We start from the raw sequence: 20,735 nt of genomic DNA, 5'->3' as shown, positions 1-20,735 counted from the left end.
CCCCTGGTGATTCCTGAGAAGGGAGAAGAAGAAATATTTTTTCTGGTTTTCCTACTGTTTACTTGAGAGCATCCTGGGACATCAGACAACTGAAGCAGGAGCATGTTTTATTTCATCCCATCCAACTGATACAATGACTCATCAAGATCTCCAGGGGAATTGGCAGGTGCTTTGTAGCCATGTGAAAACTGATAATTGTGGGAGCATGGCCACTCACCAGCCGCTGAAGAAGAGGGGTTAAGGCAGGGATTCCCAGTGGTGAGCCCAGGCCCATTTTAGTAAGCTATTCCTTCCTAGAATCCAGACAGCATGGAAGATGCCATTTCATAGACTCAGTGGCATTCTCCATGCATCATAACATTGCCAGCACAGTGTGTGCGAGATCATTCTGTATGGCGGAAAAGGGCATCCTCCGCACACTAGAGATTGCTGCAAGATCACCTGATGATGATTAGACCCTGCAGGGGATTGTGACATATGATTTGGAAATTGTTAGGCTATGGATCCAGGTGTTAACAAAAAGACAAGTTTGAGAGTCTTCTTAGGGGGGTTATCTGGGGAGATGTTTGAGGCAGGAATTTCTTAGGAATGGAATTTAAACAAAATTCTGTCATGCAGGAGCAAGAACCATTGAGTGTACAGGGCTATCAGGAAGGGACATGTGTTCTTACCTATCCTGTGTACCTTAATAATCACAGGAAAGTCTGGAAGAGCTAAGAGTCAGAGCCAGAGCCAGCATTTTGGCAGCTATCACTACAATGTGAACCTGGGTTTACTCTGGGGCTTAGTTCAGATGCTCAGAACTATTATGTGTGTAAGGGCTTAGAATGTCACATAACTCTCTCCTACCTCTGCTCTGCCCTGCCCTTATATAACACTTTCAGATCCATTGGACCTAAAGCACTTTGCAGAACTCAACTATGGCCCAGCTGCGTTAGTATATTCACACCACCTTATAATTTGGTTAAATTATGCAAGGAGAAGTGAAGTGACAGGCAAGAACTCCAATCTTATGGCTTTCAGTTCTGAGAAAAGCAGGTCAGAAAATGTTAAGTGTATTCCATGAGATTTTTGAAAAAATATCTGCCCACCAATTCTCCCCACAGAATTTGTTATTGTTTTGTTTTGAATTTATACTTATTTTTGGTTTCTTAACATGGAAAACGTTTCAGTGGTTGGTATTTGAAACAGAACTATTGGGATTTATTTTCTTGATGATCTGGACATTGTAAATGATTTTGGTTATGGATGACATCTCAAATGGAAAATTTTTGAATTTTCTTTTTTCTTTGAAAAACTGGAAATTTTTTTACAAGGTGGACTGATCAGCTAACAAATACAGGGAGGGTTGCCCATATGAGGTGTTCTTGAAAAAATTGTATCAAAACTTTATTTTTCATTTTTGGCAAGTGCCTGCTGTCCATAGAAAGAGTCATTTTTTCATCAAAAAACTGAACACCTGGGTTATGATGCCATGAGGTGAGAACATGATGCTTCATGGGAGATGTCATCTCAACAGGTATCCCAGCCTTAAAGAATGGTGGCATGAGACATCTGAAATACAATGCTGAGGTGGAGAGGAGTAGCATTTCAGAACAAATTTTTTTCAGTTATTGGACAAAAACTTAGGATGTAATTTTTTTGCCAAAACCTCAATATTTATTGGGAGGAGTGGGGAGAAGCTGAACTCCTGTTTAGTCTGTATCACATCAGAGATTTAGGTGTTATGTTCCAAAACTACAGATTTTGGGTGCCCCAAACACTTGTCAAATATTCCTTTTTTCAAAATAAAATACTGTTTTAGCCCCAAAGTATTCTATGTTTTTCATAAATTTTGTGTCCCCTTACTTTTATTGTTGAACATTATGTAATGAGTAAGGATCATGAGATTGAAGTTATAGTTGGCAAGTATTTTGGTATTCACATTGTATCGTTGACTGTTTGGAATTGGCCACATGCACCCTGATTGAATTGACCTTGTTAGATCTGGTCCTCCACATGCTAATTTAACTCACATATCTTTGGAAGTGTGTATATGCCTTCTAAATTGAAGTTTCCACTTCATGCATCTGACAAAGTGCCACTGGGCTCCTCATTGTTTTGTGTTACTTGCTAGAATAGAATGAATTCCACTGGATACTAAATTTCCTTCATTAATATTTTTGTGCCCCTCATTGTGGGTTTTAGTCACACATTCTGTCTTTAGCAGTTTGAGAAGTACAAGATACCTTTAAGGAGCCTGATTTCAGGGACTGACTATGCAGCACTTTTTGAAACTCTCATTTTAATATATCGCAAGTGAGAAACCCAGAATCATGAGTCGTTTTTGTTTAAATTTGGGTTCTCTTTCATTGATCCATTTTCATTTCCTGAATGGCATGACAGATCTTCATATTTTACACTTGCTATAACAAATGGATGTGCAATGGAAGCCAGGACAATCCCTGCTCTACCCCATATTATATGGTCTCTGATCCTAAATATTCAATAATTTCCAAGCCAGAAGTTGTGTCTTTCCATCAGTTTCTTGGTATATTTCCTCTCTATATTTGCATTATTGTTTGCTAAATAGCTGAACCACCATTTACTTCATTCTACAACTTATGACCCCTTGTATGTTTCCTCCCTACCCACCACTGCCTTAGGAATTTCACCAATAAATCACTGCTTTGAAATGTTTCTGTTTTATAGGAGCAAAGAGAACAAACAAATGCACTGATTAATCCCCCATGCCTTCTTTTATAATACGAATGAAGGCTGCTGATCTGCTAACAGGACTATGGTCAAAATGTTCAAATGTAACTTCAAATCTTATGTTACAGTGACATTTGTAACACATTGTACTCTCAACATCCATATTATGTAATCGTCTCTGCTAAAATGTATACCATAGTTGCTTCTTATGTTACAAGACCAGCTTGGTGATTAGTAACACATTTAAACATTGTGTGTATGTTGGTAATTTATCATACCTATATTAATGTGACCACAAGAAAAGGAAAGGCAACATATTTAAACAATTTTTGTAAGCACTCAGTTTGATATAATGAGTATTTTAAAACAGCTTAGAGACTTAGAAATTCATCTCTGTGTCTAAATTAGAGGTCCCATTCTGCTTCCATTGAAGTTGGAACTTAAATCTAGCTATCTATTGATCTATTGTTTTATACACCATACTCGCTAAACCTCTGCAATCTAAAATCAATAGCAACAGTGAAGTCCCTACAGAGTTTTATGGAGACTATGGCATGTGTCCCTTTAAGGAATTAAAACTGATATGTGTGTGTGTGTGTGTTCCAAAATTTTTTCTTTCCTTTTTATTTGTGTATCTGATTGATGAGGGTTATAGAAAGTTTTCAGTGTTGTGAGTATCATTTTGCTCCATATTATGCCATCTAATGCCTTATTCATGGACCAGAATCCCATTGTGCTAGGGCCTGTCCAAACTCAGAGCAAAAAGAATGGTCCCCATCCCTAAGAATTTGCAATCTCAGTTATGGTAGAACCTCACAGCTATACTGAAATAAATCTATTAAAAAACTTAATTTCTGCTAATCTCAATTTGCAGTGATATAAAAAGGCAGAAATTGACCCAAAAGCCAAACTATTGATTTTCTGGTAGTTGGACTGAGCCATCACACAAGGATGAGACCTCAGTCGGCAAGTATACAGCCACTGTCCCAATTCTTCTACATTCAGATAACCAGTAGAGAGACCTATGCTCATACAGAGGCTTCCTTGCTTCCAATAAAATCACTAACAACAGTAAGAGCTACTACTCATTAATAATAATAATGCTCATGAATGCTAAGAAGATTGAGTCTCTTTAGCCTTAATGCAGAATTAAAGAAAGTAAGCTGCTATGCATGTCTTTGCTACCTCAAAAAGGTTCCCTAGTGCTAATTCTTTAGGAAACACTAAACCTCAATTAGCAAGTTTCTCTGAAATACATGCAAGTCCCTGGGGTTGCTTTGACACAGACGTGTCCAATGCAACCTCCTTGTTTTTCTAAGTACAGGATTTTTTTTTAACATAAGTGACCAAGACTACTATATGTTCAAAGGTAAATAACCCATGACACTAACTGTCTGTTTTTACTCCTCAGTCATTGATGTACATTTATTATGTCACAGAGAACTCCCTCTCACTGTTCTGGTCCTGCTTTGTTTGTTTGTGTTTACGGTACACAGGGCAGTAGATAAACAAAAAAGGTTTTAGTCACTTTCTGTTCTCAATTAAACTTTTAGCTACATATTAGGGAACAGAGGTGTGTTAGGACCCTCTATTTATTTGTGGTTCTTTTAACTGTTGTCCAGAGACCTACATTTCATGGTTGTTTGAAAGCTTATGTAACAGTGGGAAGCTGTTAAACAGCAGTTTACCTTCCTCCCCTCCCAACTCTTTTTCCCCATGTAAAAAGATTTGAAATTAACACTGAGTGTGCTTTCTTGGATAACATCCCCCAGCTTTTGTTTTTCTTCCACAATTTGTGTTTCATATAAAAAGAGAGAGTAGAATTCAGGTCAACAAACTTAAAACCTGCTTGGAAACTGTGTTCAAAATGCCAGCTTTTGCAATTCAGGTTCTCTTTGGCTCTTGCACAAAATGAGTAATTATTAATGTGGTAGCCCTATCAGCAGAACAAGAATTATTTTTTACATGATGTTCTTTATACTTTCATACCATTCTATTTAGCTACATATATGTATATGTATATGTATGTATTATATATAATATGAAAAATGAGAGATATTAGTCATATAAGAAAAACTAAAATATCAAATAAATATAATGCCTGAGAGACCTTAGGGATGTTAAGTACTTAACAAAGTTTTAGGATTTTTTAAAATTGTGGATTCTGGAAAATATATATATATTAAAAAAAACAAAGTTTAAAATTAGACAAGGGAATATTTGGCATATCCTGACTTCTTGTTCTTCTTTTTTTCAGAATCCACAATTTTGAAAATTTTTAAAACTTAGTTAAATACTTAACATCCCTGAAGTCTCTTAGGCATTATATTTTAGTTTTTCGTATATGACCAAAATCTCTGATTTTAACTCTAGATTTTCACCCAGCTCCATCTCCCATTAAACTCAAAGATTATTTTGATATTTGAATTTTTCTATAAATCAATGGATCTCTTCCCAATGGAATTTATATTTTCTTGTTTTTCTGAATCTGTATTAAGTAATCAAAAATGTAATTTTCAGGATGATCATCCAAAATCACCAGCTCTCAATGTAATCCAGTCTTTGTAATATTATGTAGCATGTTTAGGTTCATTTATTTTTAAGATCTTTAAGCTAAAAGTGGTGAACCAGCAATAGAAAACAGTTTAAATATATGCAAGTCATACAATACATACATGTGATGCCACTTAAAACAGAACAGTATAAAAACACCCAACTTTTAATGCAAATAATGTATTAGCTTAGTCTCTTAGATTAGCATGAAAGAAAATTCACCTTTTACTTATAAGTAGCTGTTAAACTTTTAAACTTTGGATTCGAAGACAAAGTCACAATAAAGGTGGGGTTAAAAATAGTTACCTCCAGGAATTTTACTAGAAAAAATGGAATGAATAATAAAATACATGGAAAAATAATTCCTGTGTTATGATAGAAAATGTTCGTGGGACAATCAAATTCAATTAATTTATACAGATCATTTGAAGGCCAACTGCAAACTACAGAACTATGCAAATTTGGGCCAGAACCTACAACAAAACCTGTGCTCCAGATCTCACTGACTTCAAGTGAATAAATAACAGAAATATCAGAGTCAGAACATAGACAGAACCCTGTTAAATTTAATTATATTTTAAAATACTGTAGTTTTGATGAAAAGTAATCAAATTTTAGGCTTTTGTTGTCTCAACATAAGAATTTTGCAATTAAATTTTCTGAACTATATCTGTGTTTGAACCATAAGTCTACAGAATAAGGATGTGTGGGTAGGGATGTGATAAAATATGATACACTTAAAAACGCTTATGCAAATTATGTGACTGGGCTTAATTGTTGAAAACTCTAGCACTCTTCACTGTCCTTAATTATTAATAAAACTACTCCTTTTGTTTCCCAATTCTCAAAATACTGCTGACTGAAAGAGCTGCCAATCCAGTGAAACACTATGTAAACTGTTTTTAATAAACTCTGTTATAGTTGAATTCAATTTATCGTGAAGCAGACTGAAAATCAAATAATGTTTCAAGGGTTTCTGCTTGTGCAAGCATTTCCAGAGCTTTTCATTTTATAGCTAAGTTATACTGAATAAAACAAATGCACAAAATGTCCCACTGTTTCATAGTAATATAATTATTCATAGATAATAATTTAATAATTATTTAGCAGCGGAAGTGAATGCAATAACTGAGCAGCTAGTCCATTTTCATATTTAGCTAAGACACATTTTGTGAGAAAACAGTAATTTACCATTAACACTTTTATTTTCTTATAACAAGGAAGAAAAGGTAAAAATTGTATAACAATACATTCACATCAGAGACCTGATTTGGCCAGTTATTGTGCTGGGATAATTCTCTTCAGTATAATAATTTTCTCCAACAAGGTAGCATCCTGTCAATACCACAGCAGTCATATTGTTTGCTCTTCACTGCCAGATGGTGGGTGACCATTCAGAAACAATTTAAGATTTCTAGAATGATTAAGTTCATCTTGATTGTTGAATAGCTTCACAGTGTGACTCTGGAAGTTGGGAGTTTACATGTTCTATAAGAAGAATCCATGTGCCAAGGAAGCTGCACTCAGGCAAACAAACTGTATCCTTTGAAACATATTTTAGGTGGTTCTCACCAAATAAATTCCCAGGTGTAAGTGGGAAAGGAGTTCCAACTCCTTGTCTTTTGGATTACAGTTTTCTCACTGCATTTTCAAATTGGCAGCTTGACCACTTTTAAAAGTGACTTTTCTCCTTACAATCTCCATGCCTTTTAATTTTGTCTAGCATTCATCAAAGCATTGGAAGAGTTGTGGCAGCTTAGAGCTCCCCCTTTAGCTCACTTGAAAGTTGATTAACTTTTAAAAATCCTACATGAGTTTGAGCCTTATTTTAAATTATGCCCTGGTACAATAAGGGAGCTCAATCCTGTGAAAATGCTCAACACCACAACAAACTGAGCCTTTAATAATAAACAGATTTGCTAACAATGGATCAGATCCTGCACTCTTTAAATCTCTTGAATTCCTATCAACAACGTCAGGAGGAATAGATGAGAGCCCAAAGTGCATTCAATAATGGCTGCAAATTCCCATATTCTCCATACCTCTATTTTTCTGGCTTTATAGAAAGAGTGGCAATAATTTTTGATGGGAATCACTCCAAGATTTTGATAAGAGCCATACTTTCCTATGGAGGGGCTCCATGGTCTGGGATAGAGTCTGGGTGCAGAAGATAGCTCAGGGTAGGGGACTGGTGTGCAGGACAGAGTAGGTGGGTCTGAGAGGAAGTTTGGGTGAAGAAGCGGGTTGTGATGTGGGGTGGGGTATAGGGGTGCAGGGTCCAGGAGGGGGTATGGGTGCAGGAGAGGATTCTGGCCTAGGGGAGGGATGAAGGAGCGGGTGCAGAGTATGGGAAGGAGTTGGAGTGTGGTGCTAGATCAGGCTGTGTCTGGGAGGTGCTTACCTAAGCAGCTTCTGGCCAGCAGCTCTCACAGCCAATTGGCTGTTCCATATAGCTTTCTGTGACAATGGGAGCTGAAAGATTCTGCTGCACTATGCCTACACCCAGCAAAATCTCTCATCTCTCATTGGTCAGTTTTGGGTGCTATTCTCACCTCCAGGAAAGTCTCTCACATACTATCGGTTGTTTTTTAGCCAAATGGAGCTGAGAGATTTTGCTAGAGCTGGGAGCAGAACCCGAAGATCTCCCTGCTGTGCACCCATAGGGGCTGGCTCTGGGTCAGGTTAAAAGGCATGGTGGGCATACTCTGGCTAACAGGCTGTATCTTGCCCATCCCTGTTCTATAACAATCTCAAAACATCAGCTCTAAAACCAGTGTTATCTTACAAAATCTCATGAGAATGTCAGCAGCTATTAGAATCAATGGTTTCTGTAGAAAACCCAGAATAGCAAATATACAGCAAAGGCGATTTGTATGGAAGACAAAGATAAAGTAGTAAAGGGTCTAGTACATGTTCTTCAAGTTTGTTCTATGATGATCTGGGTAATTGGGACAGGAGGGCAGAATTTGACACTGTCTGGAACAGTGGCCTGGAAATAGGACTAGTAAATTAGGCATTTTTATGAGTCTGTTTCAGTTTAGTAATGCTCACATGAAAGAATGTTTAGAAATTAGCATTGCAGAACTTGACTCTGCTCTCACTGATGTAACCAGGAATAATTTCCCTGAAGCCAATGGCATGAAGTAATCCTGCTCTCACACCGCTAGAACCCCATTGCTTTAAATTATGTTTATTCTTATTGCCAGCATACTCTGTGTACATTTTAGCCTGCAAATAAATTTACTCACCCAATCAAATTAAAGTATTACACATGTGAGTAAAGTAATTTGTATGGTGTAAATGTTAGAAAACTTCTGAATGTTTTTGAAGAAAGTTTCAGAGAAAACAGAAAGTTTTATTAAAATTTGCATGAGAAATAAAAAGAAATTCCCATGTAGCGATATCAAGGTGACAGGGGTAAGAAAAGCAAATCCTGCAGTGTAGTTAACGTAATCTCATTCTAAGCCACCAATGTGGCATATTTGGCTTTCTTTTTAAGGTAGTACTTTTTAAGGTACTTAATATTTATCCTACAAAATTATCTCCTATAATACTGGGATCATGCATAATTAAAAACATGCATTTCATTAAAATATATTATACTTTTCAGATGAATACCCATTACCTTCTAACATACTGGGGCTTTCCATTGCTTATATCCGAAAACTGAAAAAATGCACCAAAACCATGTTTAACAATCCTTCGTATATATTTCTAACTGAAGTGTTAAACAAGTATTTACTAGTTCAGCCACAGTTTGGGGTACACTGTAGGAATTATTCAGTAAATAAAGAAGCTCAAATCACATGATCAAGTGGTCTCCTCTGGCTTTAAAATCTATTGCTTATTATTTAAAACCACATCTTCATTTTTCTGATATAGATGATGCTTTTGAACTAAACACTGTATTTTAAAATAACTCTTTTTAAAATTGTTATGTAGCAGTCAATATGGTGTATCAATTTTATTCAGTATTTTCCTAGCTGTTCTAATCTTGATTGACTGCATGATTACTCACTCAGCTATTTACTTCACAAGCTGTTGAATGGCGCCTTCTACCTGCCAGCTGAGGGAAATAGGATATAAAGCTTACAGTGGAGTTTCTGCAGTCAAAAGAGACAATGAAGTTTGCATACATTAAAATGCCTTATTTCAAGTCAGTCATTAAGAAGGTGCTTGAAAAGGGCTTTATTCAGCATCTAGATCCAACTTATGTGAATGACAACAGAGCCTTGTTTGAACTTTCTGTCAGGGAGACTAGGCTCTCAAAGGCACAACTGCTCAGTTGGTACCTCTTCCATGAAAACAAAAGGTACCTCGATTGTCCTTCTTTCCTTTTATTAAAGATGGGCACTATATTTTCCTTTTTCCAGTCATTCCACCTCTCCCACTTTCCATGAGTTTTCAAAGAATAAGGCCAAAGGCTCTGCAATGACTTTTGCCAACTCCCTCAGTACCCTTGGATGCATTAAATCCAGACCCATGGATTTGTGCATGTTTAGCTTTTCTAAATAGCTCTTAACCTGTTCTTTTCCCATTGAGAACTGCCCACTTCCTTCCCATAGTACATTGCCTAGTGCAGTAGTCTGGGGGCTGACCTTGTCCATGAAGGTAGAGGAAGAAAAAGCATTGTATACTTCAGCTTTTACCATGTCATCCTTCACAAGGTTTCCTCTCTCATCCAGTAAGAGCCCAACACCCTCTCTGATCATCCTCTTATTGTTAAAATGACTGTAGAAACCCTCTTGTTACCCTTCACATTCCTTGCTAGCTGCAATTCCAATTCATCAAAAAGATGAAGAGTATGTATTAGTTCATTTTTGAGCTTTGTGTTTGGGACTGGACTAGAGAGAAAGAGAACAGCTCTGGGAGTCTCAATTTAACTGTCCCTCTCCCTAAAGAGAGGGGTCAGGCTCTCTAGTGCAGGGATCAGGCAGTTCCAGACCAGGGAGCAAAAAGAGGACATGTCCACAGTGGTAGAAGACATAGTATGAAAATTGCTTCTGTTGGCCCAGCACCCAATCCCCAGCATACCATCTGCAAAGGAAGGTACAAGAGAAGGAGCAGAGTCAATAAATTGCCAGTGTTGGGAGGCAGGGAATACACAGATGTACTGATGTTTAATATTTATTAGTTAATCCTAACTTTTTCCTCCCTCAGATCCTATTTTTCTAAAACCTTCTTTGCTATGTTTTTAGGTTGGAGGTGGGAGGTGCCATTTCTGTGATGTGATTTATGTTCATGTACTTTATTTTGTTTCTTGTATGCTAGGTTATATACCTCTTGCTGGCAAAGGTAGCACCGTTTCCCTGAGGGACATCATACCTTGTGTCTCAGGCACGTTGAGCAGTCGCTGTGGATGAAGGCACCAGATCTCCAGATCTCACAAAAAACAGCCCAGGGTGCAACCTGTATGTGGAGCAGACAGAAGAAAGCCCAAGTAGTAAGCACCAGGAAGATGGTTTCAGCCACGTCAGGGACTTGAGCCATAACACCTGCTCTGCCTGAGTTAACTGAAATCTAGTAAACACCTCAAGTGCTTTAGAACAAGTGTTTGTCAGAAGTAAGGCTACCTTCTGATTGTCTTCCCTTCTTCTCACACTCCTGATATGGAGTGAAGTTCTATTTCTGTCTTTTCCAGTTGCCTTCCACATTTTCAGGGAGTTTACCTCTAGTAGGGCTTTTAATTGCTCCTTTTTTCCCCACTCACATTCACTCCTAGTACCATGCAGAGTTCAGTGATTACATGCTGTCTAATGCACTGGCAAGAACATTAGTTTATTTGCTATCTGGTTCCAATTACCTGTAAGTAACAACAAACACTTCACAACACTCCGCTCAGACTCCCCATCTGAAAGTTCAGCCCTTAAATACAGTCCCTGAAACCACAGGCCTGATATTCTTTCTACAACCAAGCTATAGAAGATCTTCTGTATGGGGATCTTGTCTTTCCTAGAAGGATGAGAGCTGTCAGCTACTTCTACAAAGCCATTTTTCCTTCTCTCTCCAGGATATTGCTCAGGAGATGTTACGTAAGACCAACCATATTGGCTCGGACCAATGCTTTAGCTAGTCCAGTACCCTGTCTTCGGAAGGTAGCCAAAGTCAGGTACTTCAGAGGGAATAAACAGAAGATGTCTTTATCAACCATATCTTGTCAACCATTCCCAGCTTCTGACAGAGGCTGAGTAACAGCTGACAACAGTTTAGGACACTAAATGAAATGAGTCTAGAGAGGTAGCCATGCTAGTGTAGTTTCACAAATAGCAAGAAGTCTGTAGCGTCTTAAAGACTAACAATTTAGTGTATTAGGTAATGAACTTTCAAAGTGGGTCTTACCCAAGTTCATTACCTAATAAATTTGTTAGTTTTCAAGGTGCTGCAGGACTGCTTGTTACTTGTGAAATGATTTTTAGTCACATCATCCCCAACACATATTTTTCCTTTGTAGAGAACTACAATTTCTGCATATTTACCCTGGTAGGTACTTCTTGTTATTCACTTGAGAAGTATGATGGAGAGAAAGAGAATTGTCATTGCATATAGAGCTGGAGTTGTAACCATTCTCCTTCCAAACACTAAATGTTTAGCAGAGTTGGTAGCCATCCACATAGAGGCACTACTTCTGTGCTACATTTCCCAGTTTCTGTGACAGCATTGTTCATGAGGAGTCAAGTTGAAGAGTTCTCTCCACCTATCTGTGCTCTCTGGGCCCCTTAGGATTGCTTGTTAAGTAGAGTAAAAACCTGTGAAAGTTTGTACTAAGAACCAGATCTCAGTGCTAGTGAAGTCAGTTTTAATAAGAGCTGCATTGGCATCAAGTGGTCAAAGCTAGACCATAAGTCAGCAGGAACAAAAGAAGTCCTGTGGCACCTGATAGACTAACAGATATTTCGGAGCATAAGCTTTCGTGGACAAAGACCCACTTTAGTCAGTATTAACTTGTGCCGATTGCCCTGTACAAACTGGTGAGGGATGATGCCCTGGTAAATGTTTGCCTATCCATCATGTCCTCTACTCATCTGCTCAATGGAGAACTTCCAAAGGATTAAGGGAGTAGGACAGCATATCATAAAGCCGGCACTCAATAACATTCTGCACAAAGAAGGAAGTGTTGGGATCTCAGGTGAGCACAAAGTAATATTTCAAACTGGAATCTGGCCAGGACACCAGAGTTAGTATCTCTCTTCTTATTGTGGGGAACAGAAGACAACTGACCATGGGGTCTTCAATAACCACAAATGCTCAAGAGGTGTTTGGGTCTAAGTTTTCATCTGGTGCACTTTCCAAGTGAACAATGGCTGGTTCAAAGGGAAGACTGTTACCCATTGAATCACTACCACCACTCTGATGTTCCCTGTTTGTTTCACTTTTGGGTTTGGGTTAGTTTGAGATATCAGATGAGATTAAGCTACGAAGTGACCTGGCTCCAGACAGATGACTATGAAAGAACTTTTAAAGAAGAAGATTAATGAAATTCACACAGGTATAGACCATCCGCTAAAAGTAAGCCCCACAGTGTACGTGTGTGTGTGTGTGTGTGTGTGTGTAAACCTATAAGCAGGTCAGTAATATACTTAAGTACCTATACACAAAACACATTGCAGAAGAACGTTTGTATAGAAAAGTGTGTGCCACAATTTTCAGTCACAACTCTCTAAACAAATTAAAAATGAAAATACCATTTGTTTCCAAAAAAACCAAATGCTCCCAAACAAAAATACCCAGGTGGTACCTCATGGGTGTTATAATTCAGCTTACTCACGTTCCCAGTGAGACAGTCTCCTGTAATTCACTAAAGCCAGGGACTCCCAGGATGCAACTTCCTCACTTCACTATAAAGGGAGACTGTTCTACATCATGAGAGATGCTATGTGACCAAGGAACCCAGCCTACAGTAGAGAATGGGAGAATGCATCACCTGAACTACAGCTCCCATGAATCATGACAGTGATATTTCAGAATGGATGTATTTCAGTTTTTAGCCAAAATATTTCAATTATTTGTTGTTGACAAAAGTACAACTTTTATACCAAAAAAAACCCCCTTTTTTCTGCCCAGCTTGAATTTTAAAAGCTATAAATTTGTGTTTGAATAGGATGAACATATTAGTAATGAATAGACAGATCATGTTTTTGTTGGCTATTTTGTTTTTCTGGCTAGCCATTTGCAAGTGAGTGCAGCTGCTTCCTTGATGCTGGAAAAATCACAGACATCTTGAAGTCCAGTCAATTTGAAATGCAATGAAATAAAATAAAATACATAATAGCTTCAGTTACTATGTTTACACCTGACTCTTTCTGCCAATTTTTATGATTTTACAATGATAATTTCCTAATTTTTAAATTGTTTTCTCACTTGCTCTACGAAAGAGGCATCCAAAGTACACAGGAAACTGACTACATTAAATCAGTGAATCTGGCTATAAAAAAGCAATGTCAAATGCTGAAAGTATTTCTAATTACTTTCAGTTGTAACAGTCTTAGGTGCTGTAACAAGAGAAGGTAAATAATTATCAAATATGAGTGTGGTCCAATGATTTCCCTTTAACTTGGCTGCCTTGCCCAAACAGACCATCTTTGCTTGTTAATTGAGTAGTATATATAGTAGATATTTTAGCTTGGTTGCTCCATCCTCCACAACTTTGAGTGACATTTGTAAACCGGTGTGCCTAACTCTAGCCATTGTTTGTATCATTTAGTAGCTTTAGCAGCTAACACTATTTCACTTCTACTGGATGTGTTGGCTGATATATGGTTGTCCTCCTGGAACTAGTTCAGTACACTGTTTTGGGTGTGGTTCGTTGTTTGGGGGGAAGACGCATTGGCACTATAAATCGAATTCCCTACCTAATGCCAAATTCAAGCTGCCTTGCTGAGGCCACCCCTTAAGCTTGTTTTCTAAGGTTAACCTAAAGTTAAACAGGGGTTTAAGTAGTTTTCTGAATCAAGGATTATGTTTGTGTAATCGATTGGGCTTCTTCCTCCCTTGTGGTTTGCAGTATGTTAGAATATCTTGGAGTAACTTGCTCAGAGTGCTGCTAATGCTATCCTTTGTGTATCTTCCAAGCAAACAGCTTATGATCCTGCAAGGCAGTGCTCTCAACTCCTACTGGAGCCAATGAGAGTCATGGACAGTCACTACCCTGCAGGATCACCCTTTTGTGCCCTGCTGAGGCAGGCTGGGATTGTTAAACTGTCCAGCTGTTCCCAGAGTGCACTCATTTAAAATAGGGTTAAGCAGCTTGGCAAGTGCATGAGCATTACAGCCAGGTGGCAAATATATTTCGCTTTACACACACGCACACCTGCACCTGCCAAAAAGAAGGCAAAATAAAAAGAAGAAACTTATTTTTGTCACTAACTTTCAGGTTTCCCTTGAGAAACCAAAAACTGAAAAAAATCAGATTTTTACAGTTCCCCTCCTCCATACTTCATTAATCAAACAGCCAGTTTTTGTTAGAAAGAAGTTTTAACCTAAAGTATTTCATCAACTTTAGTTTGCTCAAATGTTCCTGTCATGGTAGAAGTGCTGCTGTGTGGACACAGACACAGAATTGTGCCATTTATACATGGTCATTTTGATTTTTCCACTAATCTTTTACAAAATCCCTACTTAAAAAGTTGCAAAATGGATATGGGTAATGTAACACATAGGCTATGTCTACACTACAGAGATCTTTTGAAAGCAGGTCTTCTGGAAGATCTCTTCCAAAAGAACTTTCAAAACAGAGCATACACACATAACCAAGTGGACCAACAGAGCGATCTGCTCTTTCAAAAGAGAGCATCCACACAGCCCCTGCTCTTTCAAATGAATGGGCTAGGCATTGAAAATGAAGATGGTTCTTTTGAAAGAAGGGCGCTGCAGAGCATCTACACCTTTACTTTCAAAAGAAGCTTTCAGAAGGGGGCGCTCTTCCTGAAATGGGAAAGAAAGAGCGCTTTCGAAAGGAGCACCACATTCTTTCCATTTACTTTTGAAAGAGCTCTTTTTGTGTGTAGAAGCTCCATGAGCTCTTTCAAAAGAGCCCCCTTCTTTTGAAAAATCATTCGAAAGAACTAGCTAGCGTACATGCAGCCAGAGGCTGTTTCTACACATGCCACTTTCTCCAAAAGTGGCATGCTAATAAACAGCCCAAAATATTCTAATGAGGCACGTATGTAAATTCCCAGCACCTCATTAGAATAAGGTCATGTGATTTGGAGTCCAGAAGATGGTCTTCCAGACTCCAAAATGGTGTGTAGAAGCTCGGCCCCTGGCGGGGGAGGTCTTCCGGAAAGAAGTCCTCCTTCCGGAGGCCCCTTCTTTTTGGAAGAAAGAAAGTGGCATATGTAGAAACAGCCATAGAGAATAGGCAGTATGGTGAACAGCATTGGTGTAGGCATCTTTCTTTTTGAATTTCCTGATATTTTAATGGTAAAACCATAATAGTGTATTGAACTTCTTTTAAAAAGTGGGTGTGGGTTGGGAAGGATGATGGGGAAAGAATTGCTACATTTAATAATTTCAGCATTTAAATGAGACTTTGAAGTTCACAAACCACTGAAGTGAGTGGAGAAAATGAGTACTGTCTCCAGGGCTACTATTTCACTGTAATCAATTTTCTGCAAAGTGGTTTCATGGGGCTACATCACCTCACATTTCATTTGATGATTGTATAGTTACAATATAAAAAGACCATCCTATTTTCTTTGGATATCCATTCATAGTTTGCAAAATATTGTTGAATGTTGCACACACAGCAATAAAACTATATAAAGCATAAAACCAGGGGTGGAAAAAAGTACCCAAAATGTTACTTGAGTAAAAGTTCAGCTGCTTTCACTTCTGAATACTTACACACAATCTAGATGTGAGGGGTGTGTGTATTTTTTTCTCAAGTAATTTTCCAGAGGGACACTGGTGAATTGTACTTAAGTGTGCTCTCCCCAAGCAGTTGTACTTTTAGTCAAGTGACTTTTTGGGTACTTTTTTCCATCTCTGCAGAAAATCTCCTGGGCACAAATGCCTTCATGGCAGTAGCTGGGTGATATACAGAATTAGAAAGGTGGAACATCTAGCCTAGGATCCTGTAACTGACATAAGCCTTATCAGCTGTTTTAATCATAGAATCATAGAACAATAGAGCTGGAAGAGACCTAAAAAGCCATCGAGTCCAGCCCCCTGCTCTAAGCAGGACCAAACCCATCAGATCAGCCCAGCCAGGGCTTTGTCAAGGTGAGACTTAAACACCTCCAGGGATGGAGACTCCACTACTTCCCTGGGTAGAACATTCCAATGCTTCACCACCCTCCTAGTGAAAAAGTGTTTCCTAATGTTCAACCTGGACCTTCCCAACCGCAGCTTGAGACCACCCAATTTTCTGCCCATGGCAAAAGTTTCCCTCTAATAACCAACAGTTAGTGACTGGCCAATATCATGGAACGTGTTTATGTTCCTAAGATCTTATCCTCACTAACATCATTATCAATAAAAATGATTAAACCTTTTAGAAACCCTATTATGCTCTTGGCCTTTACTGTATTTTGTGGCAACGAGTTCCATGGGTGAATTACAGGTTGTGTCAAAATATTTTTATTAGTTTCAAATTTGCTATTGATTAGTTCCATTCAATGTCTCTTCATTGTCCTTGAATCCTGATTGCAAAATGATGTTGCAGTGAGAAACGTCATTGCTTTAGCTACAACTGCCAGTTGCTGGTGGAATTTTAGCTAACTTTATGTTTCCATAGTAACAGAGAGAAAGCCGTGCTAGTCTATATACTATCAAAACAAAAAAGCAGTAAAGTAGCACTTTAAAAACTAACACTTTAGTCTTTAAAGTGCTACTTTACTGCCTTTTTTTTTAATGTTTCCATGTCTATCCATTTCATGTGTGGGTGAATGCAAAGTGTTAGGGTCCACTCAGCAACACTATCCAGTTGCCAAAAGTGTCCAGCAGAACAGACCACCCAACGACATGACTCCTGCATGTTCACAATTAAAATAAGTTTTTAAAAAAATGAACAATGGAAAACCCTTAGACATGCTGTATTCATTGCATTGCACATGAATTATGAGGTGATCCCTCACGTACATGTATATTTCTGATATCACACTTTCCAAGCTGCAATGTGGCCTGTTTTCTATATTCATTTAACACAGAGTGGATGGCAGCAAATAACGCATGAATTAGTCATAAGCACATAAATCCTAGGTACCGGAAGGAAGTGAATCCATGGGCAGGGAACAGGAATAGCTAAGGAATGGAAATAAGAAATGATTACCCTCATGTGTCATAGCTGTACCACCCCAGTATTTTGGAGAAGAAGTTTGCTGCATTACCTGTACATTTTGTCAGCTGCTTTTGTTCATAAGGTTTGAAAAGTGCGTGTGAAGTGCTTTTGCAAACTGGGCAGCAACTTACTCCACTAGCATCCCCCTAGATTTCAATGGGGCTCTTTGCAAAGTAAAACACTGCTTCTTATGAGGCTGGGTGGTGAAATCTGTGCTTTGCGCCTACCCTCTGCACCAGTGTTTCTCAACACGTGATATATGTACCTTTAGGGGGTATGGACCCTGGAGCCGTAAGCAGCTCTTTGAGCAATAAAATGCTCGGAGCCATGAAAGCGCTGTGCGTTGCTCTGCGCATGTGTCCCTCCCTAATGCTGGCGGAAGAGAGAAGAGCATGGCAGTAGAAATGGTGGCAGTAGCAGCAGTAGCTCCAGTGAGTCGCCAGCACTGGATTACAGTGGAGTGGGGGTGGGGCATGCCTGTCCCTGGCAGGGAGGAGATGGGTTAAAGTGGGGAGCTGGCGGTGCCTGGCTCTGGAATATTATGCTGGTTATCAGAAGTAAATGATAAAATTGCTATTTGTACAATTTTAGTTATTACAGTTGCAAGGGTTTAAAATGAACTGATTCCTTGTGAAAACAAAGAACAAACCTGAGGGTTTGGAAGAACGTTGTACACAGGAAACCATATCACAAACATTGATTTAACTGTGGTCCTCTGCAGCTTGAAACCTAGGATTGAACATTTGATTCATCCAAACAAGCTCAAATTTTGTATTAAATTAATTATAGTTTTTCTTGTAATTTCATTGATCACTGTTCATTGATGTTTGCATAAAATATATGCATACGTATGAATTTAAATTGGATGTGGCTTATGGTCATCTATTTTTTTTATTTATCCTCTTTGCACAATCATAAGCATGATGGCAAGTGGCTGGTGTGGTACATTTGATGGGTGAATAATCACCAGCATTTTGGGTTGTATTTGCCCTATTTCTCAGCCATGTAACCTGATTTTGGTGTTCTTATTTCTAACACATGAGGACACAGCTTTCCAAGTATTTTTAGCTAAACAGTATGCAGGCAATTCACCCAGTAGAGTACAGAAAGTAGGACATACAAGACTTGTGTGTAGTAGTGACTGTTTGCTTGGAAATTAGAGGTGAAAGAGAGGCAATGGGTTTACAAATTCTAAAATGGGTCCTTTTCTCCTAACTTTTTCAAAGTCACACACTCTTTTTAACTGTAAGTAGGCTAATTTTGCATCCTGACTTTGCCTCAAAACCTTGGAACTCAGAGCCATTGCATGCTTGTGATGTGAAATAGTCAGCTTTGTTGGAATTTTTTGAAAAGCAACCCTTGGATAGTTCTGAATTTGCATGAAAAGAAAAAGATTAAATAACTGGGTGTGGGGGCAAAATGGCAAAATTCCAGACTAAAAATACAAAACTTCTTAGAACTTGAGCTAGGAGACTGTCAGATTTTTCTTGGTTCCAGTGAGTATCCGACATAGTGGGTTGGACGTTCAGCATGGAATTTCATAGCTCTTATGACTTCCTCCAGCTGAGAATTGATATTACCTAGTATAATGTTCTTTTTACCAGGCATTTTTACCAGGACATTGTTTCTGTTATGTCAGAAATCACCAGGTGGGATTGTTTGGTTATACAGTTTTACCTTTTTTTTTTTGGTTTTTTTTTTCCCTAAGGAAAAGCAGTATATAGTCTTGGGGGAAAAGGATGCATTGTTAGTAGCTTTGTTACATAAATCATTTAAGGGAAGTTATTACAAACAGCAAGAGAGTTCTCTGTTTTCATTAGCTTAAAATCAGCTCTATGGGCAGAATTCTTCCTGAGAACTGTATGAGATTCCTGAAAGCAGGGCTTGTCTGAGTACCATTTGTGGCCACCTCTGTTCAAAGACAAGTTAATGTGGTATCACTAAAGAAGTTATACTAAGTAAATATACCAATTCTGAATCATTAATTTCTCCTCCTGCAAGAAACAAAACAGTAAGCTGTTGCCTTTCACCAGATGGGCCAAAATTCAAGATGTTTACTTGAAAACATATGATTCATTTATATGGGATTGGAAATAGCTATTTCCAAAAACATGTATGTTAATAAATAAAAACAGTTTCTACTTTAAGTGCATAAAGATAGGAGATCCCTTAAAGGGTTATCAATCTTAGTACTGTTTGGATAAGTATCCTAGATTTTGGATGCTTAATCACACGGATTCAGAACCCTGAATCTGCAACACTGGGCTGCAAATCTTATTACAACAACTTCTCAATAGAGATTTTTTTTTCTTTTGGTATTTTCTTCCTCTGGTTATGCCTAAAAATATGGCAAGAGCACAGCTTCTTACACACACTCCCCAATAGATCACCACTGCTGTGTCCAGACTTGGTTAGAATTGGACAGAATAGAAGAAATGGTGTTTGACTAAACCAAAAAAAAAAAAAAAAAAAATTAACCCAGTGCTTCTGAACTAAAAGATTTTTTTAAGTTTGGGGCAGATGTTCAAAGCTTCTTCTGATACTATCTGATGCATTTCTCATTTTGTATGTGAGTCAAGACAGAACTGAGTAGTTTTTCCTGGAGATAAAGTTTTTCTTAGTATCTTTCCACCCTTTGCAGTTACATTTGTTTGCTGCTGTCTCTGTATTTTCTCACAGTCTCACGTACACTCTCTATCTAACCCTTTACATACTGTATTTCTGTACCGCTGCTCCAGTTTTCAGGTCACCTGCTAGAAGAAAAGGATCAGACTGCCTTAGAATTGACATGTCACTTCTTTGTTGCAGTTGAATTGCAGCTTCTGATTCTAATACTTTGCCAGCACACATTCAACCAGCCTGCAGTCATCAGTAGCTGGACTTCTGCTGTTCTGAAGCTTCAAATTAAATTGCTGTTGAGACTCTGTGACATAAATTAAGAACAGAAAAACCAGTTTTAAGCTCATGGCTCTGAAGAAATCAGCAAATGAGTTCTATTTTGGCAGCCTGCTGCTCACAAGTCAGAAAATACGACAGCAAAGCAAATCACGTGTCTTCTGTGTGTTTTATAACCTCATTCAGACTAAGCCATCTTGTAGGCACATGCTTGACTATTTTTAGTGGCTCTGCTCCCAAAAATATGGCAAAGTCCTTTAGCATTGGCTAATCCCTCGGGGCTCCTTGAAAAGTAGCAAGACATGTCAGTTGCTGG

At 38.3% G+C, this 20,735-nt stretch overlaps 1 long non-coding RNA gene across 1 annotated transcript in view; it reads right to left on the bottom strand.

The window, feature by feature from the left end:
- The window catches only part of LOC142010585 (uncharacterized), a 117,395-nt gene extending 96,917 nt beyond the window's left edge, over positions 1-20,478 (bottom strand). The window contains exons 1-2 of the long non-coding RNA XR_012644838.1: positions 20,239-20,478; positions 10,573-10,656 (exon numbers count right to left, since the gene is read on the bottom strand). This is a non-coding gene — a long non-coding RNA (uncharacterized LOC142010585). The remainder of the gene's footprint in view (positions 1-10,572; positions 10,657-20,238) is intronic.
- Positions 20,479-20,735: the final 257 nt, after the last annotated feature.

Source organism: Carettochelys insculpta, chromosome 3 (assembly GCF_033958435.1).
Source record: "Carettochelys insculpta isolate YL-2023 chromosome 3, ASM3395843v1, whole genome shotgun sequence".
In the NCBI taxonomy this organism is placed as follows: Eukaryota; Metazoa; Chordata; order Testudines; family Carettochelyidae; genus Carettochelys; species Carettochelys insculpta.
This window is presented reverse-complemented; position numbering and strand designations above follow the sequence as displayed.